Genomic DNA, 13,541 nt, shown 5'->3' with positions numbered 1-13,541 from the left:
AGATGGGACAAACAGATGGCTCAGGGATATCAGTCCACGTTGCTCTCTTTGCCACCAATTCAGAGGGAGAACATTAAAGGGACAAAGGAGTGAATAACAATCTGTGTCGGAGTGTGACTAACTGTTAATGGAGACTCTTCCTGGCTAACAATAAGTCATGTGTAACAGCAGACGATGTGATAACAAGGCCTCGTGTGGGTGAGGTTGGGGTCAAGGGCATGGGGGAGTTCGGGTCCAAAGAATATTGAACTCGATGTTGAAGACTGGATGGCTATAGGATCTCCAAGTGGAAAATGAGGCGTTGGTCTTCCATCAGGAGCTGAGCTTTGCTGGAACACTGCTACATGCCTGAGGCAGAGATGTTGGCCAGGGAACAGGGTGGCGTGTTAAAGTGACAGGCAACCAGAAGCTCAAGGCCTTTTTTTGCGGGCAGAACCGAGATGTTCTGCGAAGCAGTCACCCAGTTTATGCTTCATGCTACTTTGGGGAAACCACACTGTGAGCAAAGAATGCAGTAGACTAGGTTGTGACAAATGTGCAGGTAAAGTGCTGCGTTACCTGAAAGGTATGTTCGAGCCCTTGGATAATCAGGATCGAGCAGGTAAACGGGCAGGTGTTACACATTCGGCGGTTGCAGGGGAAAGTGCCTTGGTACAATGGGAGGTGGATGTGGGGTGTTGAGAGTGAAGGAAGAGTGGACCCGAGGTGTAACCCTGCCCACTTACCTCCTCTCATATATAAATCCGTGAAGTTGAAAGAACATTCCATCGAATGATTCTGTACCACGTGACTCATGAACTAATTCGTATTCATGTTCCGGGGCCAGCATCATTATTGTGTCACAGCAGCTGCAGGCCATCACCAGGGGCTCGCCCTATGACGTCACGGTACGGCTGGAAGCTCCCGGGACAGTTTATCAAAGAAACCTCCCGGTGGGTCAGGGCAGCCCTGCATCGGGAAGCACTGGGATGGCGAACCACTATCAGTTCACATGGGGAACACATCTCCACATTGCACAGCCTCGACGCAAATTTCCCTTCCTTTTACTTAAAGTTCAAGAGCACTCAAACCGAAATTCCCCAAGTAAGTTTGGAAGAATTTCTTTCAGGTTTTCGCTAAATATATCTATGAGCACTTTGTTAAAGTTTGAACGTTTCGAGGGTTGAAATTGTGTGCTTTTGAGCGAAATCACGGTTCGAAAAAACAGAATGTGGGAATTTAGACAGAGTTTATATTTGCACGCCGGCGATTTGTCTGCGGGTGCGTGATGGGAGCATCACCCAGGAGGGAAACCATCTCTCCTATTCACTCCATGTTCTCTTTCGCAGCTTTCCCGTATAACAGCGCACTGTTCTGCACCTCGCCTTCTCATCTCTTTCCCAAAAAACTTCGACATAAATATTTCACATCATTATATTGGCCCAATGTGCACAGTTGAGATGACACCCTCGTGGATGTCTGAGTGGTCTTCTGTTGTTCTCTGTATCCTGTGTTGAGGAGGTCAATGCTTGTCACTGGTCACTCCGGTGTTAGAGAAAAGTTTAGAAACAAAATGGTTTAACTTTCTGCCAGTAGAGAGGGCCCGGGACAAAGAGCAGCAGGGAGACAGAATAAGAAGCAGCTGTTCTGGAAACTCTTTGCCGCTTGCAATTCTTAGAGCAATCTCAAATGTATTTCACACTAAGCAAGACTCAACTGGTTGAAGAGGTGGAGTGGGAGTGGTTGCATGACGTTTGTGTTGCTCGTTGGTTGTTGGGTATGATTCTTGCTTTGAGTTCTTCTACTGCGCAGGCTTGCCAGCGATCCCGGGTTCAAATCTCGGACTAGCCCGCGCTTCCTGGTTTGTGTAAAAGTGCCCGGTTAGTTTTCTCAAAAAGCATCTTCGCTAAGCCAGATTGGGCTGCTTGGAGTACACATTGAGCAGTAAACAGGGAAGTGAAATGATGGAATATTGCGTTGACGTCAGTGGTGCCGTTTTTAAGGAATGTCAGCGATGATGGTAGATTGGAAAATTAGGACAGCTCTCCTCGGAGAACAATAGTTTGAAATCTGGCCTGATTGAAGCTTTCCAAGTCATGCGGGGTCCAGACAGAGAAAGTAATGCAGTTAAAATGCTCCCACGCCTGAAAGGATCGGCAATGATTCGGCAGTTTTAAAGTCAAGAGGAAAAGAACTAAAAGTGACATTAGGAAGGGTGTGGTTAGGGTCAGCAAATCCCCTGACATTGACAAAGAGGCAGATTCAATAGAAGCATCAGGGAATTCTGTGGTCATGTTTAAAGTAACAATATACATAAATACACGGGGAAGTCAAGCAAATGATATGAGTAGAGACACACGTTTACTTACTGTCTCGAACCAGCACAGTGAAGGTGGGCCGCATGGCGTCCGTCTGCGCTGTGACACATGCTGGGATTCAGAATGAGATCACATTTCGACCAACAGAATGTGGGAAGTGAGAAAAAAAGTTTATATTTACACAGTCTCCATACGTCTGCGCACCAACATATCACACGACAGCAGTGGAGATCTTTGACATCAGTCTCGAACGTGCCTGCCGCGTGCCAGACGAAAGGCTGAAGGGACCTGTGGAAAACGGAAGCGTGCTGGGCCCATAACGCAGAGGTCGATGGATTGAAAACATCTTCTGCTGTTGGTCGATGTCTCCTTGAGCAGCTTCATTTTGTAATGGTGCTGTGCTCTGTTCTGTATCTTGCCTTTGCACCTACGTCTTGAGTCTCTGAATCATACCGAGACACTCGTGAACCTCACACGGTTCAAGTAACATGCTTTTTGGAGGTCTGAGTGGTCTTCTCCTGTTGTTCGTCGGTTTCCTATGAACTGATTCGGAAAACCACTTCTCTGAGATGCCAATGAGCTGATAAAGTTGAAACGCATGCCTTGCGGTTTCGTGCCTTCCCTGCAGTAATTCGCCACGCCGGTTCGGATGTGAATGACAAGACGATCAGCATGTCAGAAACCGTATCACCACACAGACACAGACCCTTACTATTCGGACAGATATCACCGATTGTGAATCACCTCAGAAATAGAGACAAGTGACAGACAGTTGCCGTCGACACAATGGGCTGGACCGCCTCTGTCGGCAGGAGAATGATGCTCCGCGTTTATGCCGTCCCACTGCCTGTTTCTGGGACAGAGAGGCTGAGGGAGCGACGATGGTTCATTTTTAACCGTCCCTTCCGTGTTGGACTGCCTGCAGTCCCACAGCTCAGGGCCGTGGGGATAACTCTCAGTGAGTGAAGGTTTCACACGGATTCTCTTCATCTGGGACACTTGGTTCTCAGATGTTAACTGCTGCGTGGTCGCAGCAAAGAAAGCGATGCCCACTTTGCAATAGACCTTCGGTAAGATTGCTGCGTGTGAGGAATTCTCAACAGCAAGCATGCTGCACAACAATGTATTCATATGAATTTTCCTGAGGGAAGAGTCTTCGGTGTCCATTTCTCTCTGATCCGCCAGCACAGCATCGTTCTATCTCTCCGATAACAGACGTTTGGAGCAAGTTCACAATCAAAGTTGCTCACTTCCCACGCATTAGTGTAACTGATACCGCTCACCCCAAGGGATTGAGAGAGAGAGCAGAAGAGCGAATGGACTCTTCCATCCTCCTCCCCCCGCCCCCAGAACAGCTTGCAAGTAGGAACAAATTGGTTTAATTATCCACCAGTGGAGAGAGTCCAGTTTCTGGGGATGAGACAAACATCAGCGCCCTGGGGACAGAATGACAAGCAGATATTCTGGAAACTCTGCTGCTTGAAATTCCTGGAGCAATGTGGAATGTATTTCACACTGAGCAAGTTTCAGCTGGCTCAGAATCTCTAGTGTACATTGCTCTCTGAGTTTATATTTGCACATCGCGATATGTCTGCACAACAGCACATGACACTACAGCAGTGAAGATCTTTTGACGTCATTCTCTAACATGCAAGTCACACGCCAGATGAACAGCTGAATACTTCTCTGGAAAAGCTGCCGTGCAATGCAGGAGAATGGCACAGCGGGTGCATGCTGGGATCATAACCCAGAAGCGAAACCATTTTCTCCTCTTCACTCAATGTCGTCTTTCGCTGCTTTCCTGTATAACGGCGCTCTGTTCTTTTCCTTGCCTTGACATCTGCTTCCCAAAACGTCTGGTATCTGAGCTAACTAGGTCACATCGATACACAAGTCAAATTTATACAGTTGCGTTGGCACACTTGTGGAGCTCTGAGTTGTCTAGTCCAGTTTTCTGTCGGTGTGTTCTGATCTCAAGTGTTAAACCTCTTCTCTCAGATGGCAATGAACCAGTTAAGTTGTGAAACATGATATGCTGGTTTGGTCCATTCCTGCAGTAAAGAAACCAACGCCCGTGTAAGAAAAAACTCTCTGTAGGTTTGCTGTGTTAAGACAAATTCTGAACACCAAGCAGGCTGCACAGAAATGCACTCATATCAATTTACCGTAGGGAAGTGTCTCCGGTGTCCATTTCTCTCTGTCCCGGCAGCACAGCATCTTTCTATCTCTCCATAAACAGGACCTTTGGAACAAGTTCAAAATTGCCCATTTCCTACGCATGACTGTAACTGACTTCTCCTGCCTCACGTAATCGTGAGATGGAGAGCAGAAGAGCGAATGGGCTCTGCCTTCCACCAGCACAGCTTTTAAGTAGAAACGAAATGGTTCAATTATCTGCTAGTGGAGAGAGCCCGGTTCCTGGGGACAGGGCAAACAGCAGCGTCCTGGGAGCAAGGAGACAGATTGAGAAGCAGATGTTCTTGAAAGTCTTTGCTGCTTGTAATTCTAGGAGCAATGTACAATGTATTTCGTACTGAGCAAGTCTCAGCTGCTTCAGGAGCTGGCTGCGCCCATGGTTGGTGGCTCGTTGGTCTCGGGGTATTATGCTAGCTTTGGTTTTGCTATCTTTGGGTTTTTTTAGCTTATACAGACGTGTGGGAGGTGCCGAGTGCCAATCCCAGGTGAACCCTCATTTCTTAACTTGACCTGAACAAAACTGCCGGATCAGTTTTCTCAAAAACCGCTTTATTAAATAAGATCGGACTGCCTGAATTAGCTTTGGGACAGAGGTTTACCTTCTCTAAAGGTAAACATGCAGGTTAAATCCGTGATTAAGAAAGCGAATGCAATGTTGTCATTTAGCTCAAGAGGGTTGGAATATAAAAGCAGCGATGTGCTACTGAGCCTTTAAAAAGCTCTGGTTAGGCCCCATTTGGAGTACTGTGTCCAGTTCTGGTCCCCACACCTCAGGAAGAACATACTGGCACTGGAACGTGTCCAGCGGATATTCACACGGATGATCCCTGGAATGGCAGGTCTAACATACGAGGAACGGCTGAGGATCCTGGAATTGTATTCATTGGGGTTTAGAAGGTTAAGGGGAGATCTAATAGAAACTTACAAGATAATGCATGGCTTGGAAAGGGTGGTGCTAAGAAATTGTTTCCGTTAGGCAAAGAGACTAGGACCCGAGGGCACAGCCTTAGAATAAGAGGGGGTAAATTCAGAACAGAAATTGGAGACATTTCTTCAGCCAGAGAGTGGTGAGCCTCTGGAATTCATTGCCGCGGAGTGCAGTGGTGGTGGGGACGCTAAATAGCTTCAAGGCCGAGATTGATAAATTCTTGATGTCACAAGGAATTAAGGGCTACGGGAAGAATGCGGGTAAGTGGAGTTGAAATGCCCATCAGCCTTGATGAAATGGCGGAGTGTACTCGATGGGCCGAATAGCCTTACTTCCACTCCTATGTCTTATGGTCTAATGGTACCATTGCAGAGAACACGGCGAAGGGAAACCCTTGTTCAAAGTGAAAACAAGTATTGCAGATTTTCGTCCGCACAATCCGAGCCTGAATGAAGCCTCCACCTGTATTACGCTGAATTCTGAGGGTGATACTTCAGGAAGCGGGGAAGTGAAGTGATTGCAGACAGCGCTTAACAAGTTGAAGTGAATGGTGCCTTGTATGAGGAATGTCGGTCATGAAGGTAGATTGGAAAGTTGGGGCAGTTCTCTTTGGTGAACACAAGGCTGAAAGCTGGTCTGATTGACGTTTTCCACGTTATGAGGGTTTTAGACAGAGGAAATAATGTAGTGAAAAAGCTCCCAGGCCTGAAAGGATCGAGAACGATTTGGCAGAGATAGAAAGTCATCAGGAAAATAAGCAAAAGTGACATTCGGAAGACTGTTTTCGCACAGGGAGTGGGCTCAGTAAGTTCCTGTATGACAGTGACCAAGAGGTAGATTCAATGGACACAAAGGGGAATTCGGTGGGCATGTTCAATGTGACAATGTGCAGATTTACAGGGAGAAGGCAAGAGAATGATACGAATAGAAACTCTCATTTACTTGCTGTGCAGAACCAGCAGAGCTGAGGTGGGCCTCCAAATGCACTGTGACACGTATTGTGATTCAGAGTGAACTCACAGTTCAATCAACGAAAGGTGGGAATTTAGAAAAAGTTTATATTTACACAATCTCCTCACGTCAACGCAACAACAAAGTGGTTTAATTATCCGCCAGTGGAGAGAACCCTGTTCCTGGAGATGGGACAAAGAGCTAGCTCAGGGATATCAGTCCACATTGCTCTCTTTGCAACCAGTTCAGAGGGAGAACATTGGAGGGACAAAGGAGTGAATAACGATCTGTGTCGGAGGGTGACTAACTGTTCATGGAGACTATTCCTGGCTAACAATAAGTCGTGTGTAACAGCAGACGATGTGATAACACGGTCTCGTGTGGGTGTGGTAGGGGTCAAGAGCATGGGGGTGTTCGGGTCCAAATAATATTGAACTCGATATTGAAGACTGGAGGGCTGTAGGATTCCAAATGGAAAATGAGGCGTTGGTCTTCCATCTGGAGCTGAGCTTTGCTGGAACACTGCTGCATGCCTGAGACAGAGATGTTGGCCAGGGAACAGGGTGGCGTGTTAAAGAGAGAGGCAACCAAAAGCTCATCGCCTCTGGGTGGGCTCGAACCACCAACCTTTCGGTTAACAGCCGAACGCGCTGACCAATTGCGCCACAGAGACAGGCAATGACATGCCCTGCGCCATCACTTAGGGGAGGCTATTAGTGAATTCATAATTCAGCCTCCCCGCCGAGAATTACAATTGTCGTCTATCAGTTTTACTTTTCCATAATAAAGCCTGGGAGATTTATTGTGGAGAAACCGGGGACAGGCTGGAGACACATCCATCTCAGGAGGAACTAGCTTTCTTATTCCGGGCCGTCGCCCTTCGAGCCTTTCTACTCAGTCGGACAGTTCATCTTTCATTCTCCTCTAAATACGCTTCCCAAAGAGTTTCTAAAGATTCACAAAGTTGGAGACTGGGATTTCTGTTTTGCTTCATGAACATTTGTCCTTTCCTAACTGACAACATTTTGCCAAAATTTCTTCCCAATTGTACGCCTTGCGTCATGTCCAGGGATGAGGAATTTCCATTTTGGGGAGACATTCCCAAGGTTGGGAATGTTCGCTTTGGAGCAAAGAAGGTTAACTGGAGATTTCCTGGGGCTGTTGGTAATGATGTGAGAAGAAGCGGTGGGAATGGGCAGATTAATGATCAGAAGAATCAATTGCCACTGACCAGAGTCAGTTACCAGAGGACAGGGATTGAAGTTCTTGAATGAAAAGCAGCACTTGTGCCTAATAAACACAGAGAATACTGCAGAAAGCCAACAGGTCGAGCAGCATCTGTGGAAAGGTAAACAGAGCTGACGTTGTGAGGCTGATACGTTGTTTGTTCAGAACCCGAGGTTCCTGCATGGCAATCAATTCCCAGACATGAGAAAACGGGACTTTATTGAGACGGGTTTTGTGAAGTTTGAGCGATAATGTAACCAACAGGAAGTCATTTAAAATCGCCAGCGAAGAAAGCATAGTTAGCAGGTTACCACCTTGAGCGGGGGAGCTCCAAAGGATCTCTACGCCAACACCTTAAGTGTTCGGCAACAACGACACGCCCAAAGTTGTGGTCTAAAATTTCTCATGGAATGGTTCTAACAGGAAAGGTGAGTACTGGGCTTGTCCTGTCCGCACCATAGCCCCAACGTATCCTGTTCCCCTGGATTTGATCAGGACAGAGGAGGCTGATTGGGAGATCGAACTGAACTACACACATTGATGAGAGATAGAGCGGGTGGGAAGGATCCATTCTCATTAATAATCAGGGCCGAAAATAAGGAGCCACTTCAAGAAATTTGGGGTTCATTCAGCAAAGCTAATGTGGATCTGTTCACAGAAAATTGTGATGAAAGTCTCTCGAGTTATTTTGATGAGAAGTGTTGATGATGCTAATACAATCGGTAGGATGAATGTAGATTGGTAAATGTATTTGGTGACAGTTCTGTTCTAGCCCTGTGAGCGAAACCTGGATCTGAAGGAATAAAAGGGACATTAACAACATCGATCTGAAATTGGATACGTGACAAGAAACAGAGCCATCATTAACAGTTGGCTTTTGAACTGGAGAAGGTTTCTCGTGAAATTAGCTTGAGGCTTGAGGATGCAACGTCAAGATAATTTAGGTAAAACACGGAAACGCTATCCTCATTAGCAGACAGTGAAAGGATTACAAGACGCAACTGAAACATTTTTGATAAATGATACAGGGGACTGGGAAGATAAGTATTATAAACTGTGAATAACAAAGTTCTGGAGCAGAACACTTACATTCAAAGACCGAAAACATCCAGGTCCTGATTAATCAGATTGCATTGTGGTGCTTTTCTGCAAAACATCCACTTGCAATGTCCTACAAAAGAGTGACAAAACCCTACCCTCTCAGTCCAGGATAGAAAATCCGAAGGGATGAACGTTTGCTGATTTTCTGAAGATTCACAAGGCTAAGACTGGGTTTTGGTGATTGTTTCCTTTCCACTCCCAGGAGCCGCAGTGATTGAGGCAGTGAGTTGGGGAAAGTAAAATGTGCCTGTGAGCAGCGTGTGGGGCTATTTCAGCTTCCCCTCATCTGACAGCGCTGTGAATTGACTCCGATGTTCTCAGGGACATTGACTGACGTGAGACAGTGAAAAGATTCCCATTCCCGCAGATCGGGAATTCAAACCGTATGCCGGCTTCAGGACAATGAGAAAGATTAATTGGGGTGTGTGAAGAAGCTGTGAGCTGCATTTCAAACAGGTAGGTGGAGTCAGATGCGTCATCCATTGCGCCCCGGCCCTGTGCGTATCTAACGCCACCATGCTGCAGAGCTCTGACGTTAACACGGACATGCGCAGCAATGGGAACCTTCACAAGGTGAACTGCCAAAGATAATCACCGTCATTGATTCCCTTCCACAGGCCCAACTTTGTGAAGCAGTATCTTTCACTGGTAAAGGAAACATCCTTGTCCACAGGTACCTGCTTCATTTCGATCACGATTTCAAGCCTCTCACTGTTCTAATCTCATTTCCAAACACTTTGCTCACAGCCTCAAACGAAGCTCTGCGGGTATCTGCCTGTTCCACCCGAACAGGCAGTGGGTTGCAGATTCCCACCAGTCCCAATGTGAGTGTTATATAGTTTTCCCCCTCCACTGATTTGAATCTTAAAGAAGAAGCCGGGGAGCAAGCTCCCTTTCTTTTCGACGACATTTCTCATTTTGTCCTCGGCAGGGTTCACACCTGCGTGGGGAAACCACAATGGATTTCAAGTCTATCGCATAAACCACTCGGCCCACGAATACAGAACCACACTGACAACTTCACTTCCCAGGTCTGTCTGCCTGTGGAGCTAAGAAAGAGTGAATCATCGCAGAGTTTGTTTGAATCCAATCACTTCACAGTGATTCGAAAGGGTTAAATATCTGCACATGGCGAATCGAGGTGTTTCATCCCAAAAGGTGAAATGAAATTTCCGTTAAAAACAAAACTAGAAATTGCAGGAGGAACTCAGCAGGTCAGGCAACAGCTGTGGAAAGAGAATCATAGACAACATTTCAAAATTCTGTTTTCTCCGACAGGTACTGTCAAACCTGCCGAGTTTCTCTTTTTGTCTCGGTTTCTCAGCATCCGCAGTCCCTTACGTTAGGCATTAATTCAATTCAGAAACCCCTTTGTGGAGAGGATTTCCGTTTGGGGAACATTTTCCTGACCCCATGAAAAGCACTCAGCTTCGATGCCAAGGAAGAAAAGTGAACACACCGCCCCTGGGTGGGCTCGAATCACCAAGCTTTCGGTTAATAGCTAAACGCGCTGACCATTGCGCCACAGAGACAGGCGCTGGCATTGGCTGCACCATCGCTTAGGGCAGGCTATTAGAGAATTCATAATTCAGCCTCCCCGCCTAGAATTACAATTGTCGTCTATCAGTTTTACTTTTCCATAATAAAGCCTGGGACATTTATTGTGGAGACACCGGGGACAGTCTGATCCCACCCTCTGCAGACACATCCATGTCACGAGGACCTAGCTTTCTTACTCCGGGGCCGTCGCCCTTCGACCCTTTCCGTGTTTCGCCTGTTCCTGAGTTCTCTCATTGGCTCGGAGGCGAGAAGGTGTTTGAATTCTTGATGTACAGGAACGACAATTCTTTCAATGTCTCAGATCAGTTCATGTCCCGAGAACATCAGAGTCAATCTCCCGGCCCCTTTAACAAGGGGACGGTGTCTGGACTGTCTCTACTCAGTCGGACAGTTCATCTTTCATTCTCCTCTAAATACGCTTCCCAAAGAGTTTCCAAAGATTCACAAAGCTGGAGACTGGGATTTCTGTTTTGCTTCATGAACATTTTTCCATTTCCTAACTGACAATATTTTGCCAAAATCTCTTCCCAACTGTACGCCTTGCGTCATGTCCAGGGATGAGGAATTTCCATTTTGGGGAGACATTCCCAAGGTTGGGAATGTTCGCTTTGGAGCAAACAAGGTAAACTGGAGATTTCCTGGGGCTGTTGGTAATGATGGGAGAAGAAGCGGTGGGAATGGGCAGATTAATGATCAGAAGAATCAATTGCCACTGACCAGAGTCAGTTACCAGAGGACAGGGATTGAAGTTCTTGAATGAAAAGCAGCATTTGTGCCTAATAAACACAGAGAATACTGCAGAAAGCCAACAGGTCGAGCAAAATCTGTGGAAAGGTAAACAGAGCTGACGTTGTGAGGCTGGTACGTTGTTTGTTTAGAACCCGAGGTTCCTGCATGGCAATCAATTCCCAGACATGAGAAAACGGGACTTTATTGAGACGGGTTTTGTGAAGTTTGAGCGATAATGCAACCAACAGGAAGTCATTTAAAATCGCCAGCGAAGAAAGCATAGTCAGCAGGTTACCACCTTGGGCGGGGGAGCCCCAAAGGATCTCTACGCCAACACCTTAAGTGTTCGGCCATAACTGCACGCCCAAAGTTGTGGTGTAAAATTTCTCATGGAATGGTTCTAACAGGAAAGGTGAGTATTGGACTTGTCCTGTCCGCGCCATAGTCCTAACGTATCCTGTTCCCCTGGATTTGATCAGGACAGAGGAGGCTGATGGGAGACCGAACTGAACTACACACATTGATGAGTGATAGAGCGGGTGGGAAGGATCCATTCCCCTGCATAGAGAGATTAATAATCAGGGCCGAAAATAAGGAGCCACTTCAAGAAATTTGGGGTTCATTCAGCAAAGCTAATGTAGAACTGTTCACAGAAAATTGTGCTGAAAGTCTCTCGAGTTATTGTGATGAGAAGTGTTGATGATGCTAATACAATCGATAGGATGAACGTAGATTGGTAAATGTATTTGGTGACAGTTCTGTTCAAGCCCTGTGAGCAAAACCTGGATCGTAAGGAACAAAAGGGGCATTAACAACATCGATCTGAAATTGGATACGTGACAAGAAACAGAGCCATCATTAACAGTTGGCTTTTGAACTGGAAAAGCTTTCTCGTGAAATTAGCTTGAGGCTTGAGGTCTGCAAGGTCAAGATAATTTAGGTAAATCACGGAAACACGATCCTCATTAGCAGACAGTGAAAGGATTACAAGACGCAAATTAAACATTTTCTACAAGTGATACAGTGGACTGGGAAGATAAGTATTATAAACTGTGAACAACAAAGTTCTGGAGCACAACACTTACATTCAAAGACCGAAAACATCCAGGTCCTGATTAATCAGATTGCATTGTGGTGCTTTTCCGCAAAAATCCACTTGCAATGTCCTACAAAAGAGTGGCAAAACCCTTCCCTGTCAGCCCAAGATAGAAACTCCGAAGGGATGAACGTTTGCTGAATTTCTGAAGATTCACAAAGCTTAGACTGGTTTTGGTGATTGTTTCCTTTCCACTCCCAGGAGCCGCAGTGGTTGAGGCGGTGAGTTGGGGAAAGTAAAATGTGCCCGTGAGCAGCGTGTGGGGCGATTTCAGCTTCCCCTCATCTGACAGCGCTGTGACTTGACTCCGATGTTCTCAAGGTCATTGACTGACGCGAGACAGTGACAAGATTCTCATGCCCGCAGATCGGGAATTCAAACCGTATGCCGGTTTCAGGACAATGAGAAAGATTAATTGGGGTGTGTGAAGAAACTGTGAGCTGCATTTCAAACAGGTAGGTGGAGTCAGATGCGTCATCCATTGCGCCCCGGCCCTGTGCGTATCTGACGCCACCATGCTGCAGAGTTCTGACGTGAACACGGGCATGCGCAGCAATGGGAACACTCATAAGGTGAACAACCAAAGATAATCATCGTCACTGCTTCCTTTCCACTGGCCCAACTTTGTGAAGCAGTATCTTTCACTGGCAAAGGAAACACCCTTGTCCTCAGGTGCCTGCTTCATTTCGATCACGATTTCAAGCCTCTCACTGTTCTAATCTCATTTCCAAACACTTTGCTCACAGCCTCAAACGAAACTGTGCGGGTATCTGCTTGTTCCACCCGAACAGGCAGTGGGTTGCAGATTCCCACCAGTCCCAATGTGAGTGAAATACTTTTCCCCCTCCACTGATTTGAATCTTAAAGAAGAAGCCGGGGAGCAAGCTCCCTTTCTTTTCGACGACATTTCTCATTTTGTCCTCGGCAGGGTTCACACCTGCGTGGGGAAACCGCAATGGATTTCAAGTCCATCGCATTAACCAGTCGGCCCACGAATACAGAACCACACTGACAACTTCACTTCCCAGGTCTGTCTGCCTGTGGAGCTGAGAAAGAGTGAATCATCGCAGAGTTTGTTTGAATCCAATCACTTCACAGTGATTCGAAAGGGTTAAATATCTGCACATGGCGAGTCTAGGTGTTTCATCCCAAAAGGTGAAATGAACTTTCCGTTAAGAACATAACTAGAAATTGCAGGAGGAACTCAGCAGGTCAGGCAACATCTGTGGAAAGAGAATCAGAGACAACATTTCAGAATTCTGTTTTCTCCGACAGGTACTGTCAAACCTGCCGAGTTTCTCTTTTTGTCTCGGCTTCTCAGAATCCACAGTCCCTGACGTTAGACATTAATTCAATTCAGAAACCCCTTTGTGGAGAGGATTTCCGTTTGGGGAACATTTTCCTGACCCCATTAAAAGCGTTCATCTTCGAAGCCAAGGAAGAAAAGCGAACACAC

General features: G+C 46.5%; 1 non-coding gene across 1 annotated transcript; it reads right to left on the bottom strand.

The window, feature by feature from the left end:
* Nucleotides 1-6,971: 6,971 nt before the first annotated feature.
* On the bottom strand, nucleotides 6,972-7,045 carry trnan-guu (transfer RNA asparagine (anticodon GUU)). The gene has a single exon. It is a non-coding gene; the product is annotated as a tRNA-Asn (tRNA).
* Nucleotides 7,046-13,541: the final 6,496 nt, after the last annotated feature.

This window comes from Chiloscyllium plagiosum, unplaced genomic scaffold (genome assembly GCF_037043375.1).
Source record: "Chiloscyllium plagiosum isolate Xiang-an unplaced genomic scaffold, Cpla_swu_hap1 HiC_scaffold_27, whole genome shotgun sequence".
NCBI lineage: Eukaryota > Metazoa > Chordata > Chondrichthyes > Orectolobiformes > Hemiscylliidae > Chiloscyllium > Chiloscyllium plagiosum.
This window is presented reverse-complemented; position numbering and strand designations above follow the sequence as displayed.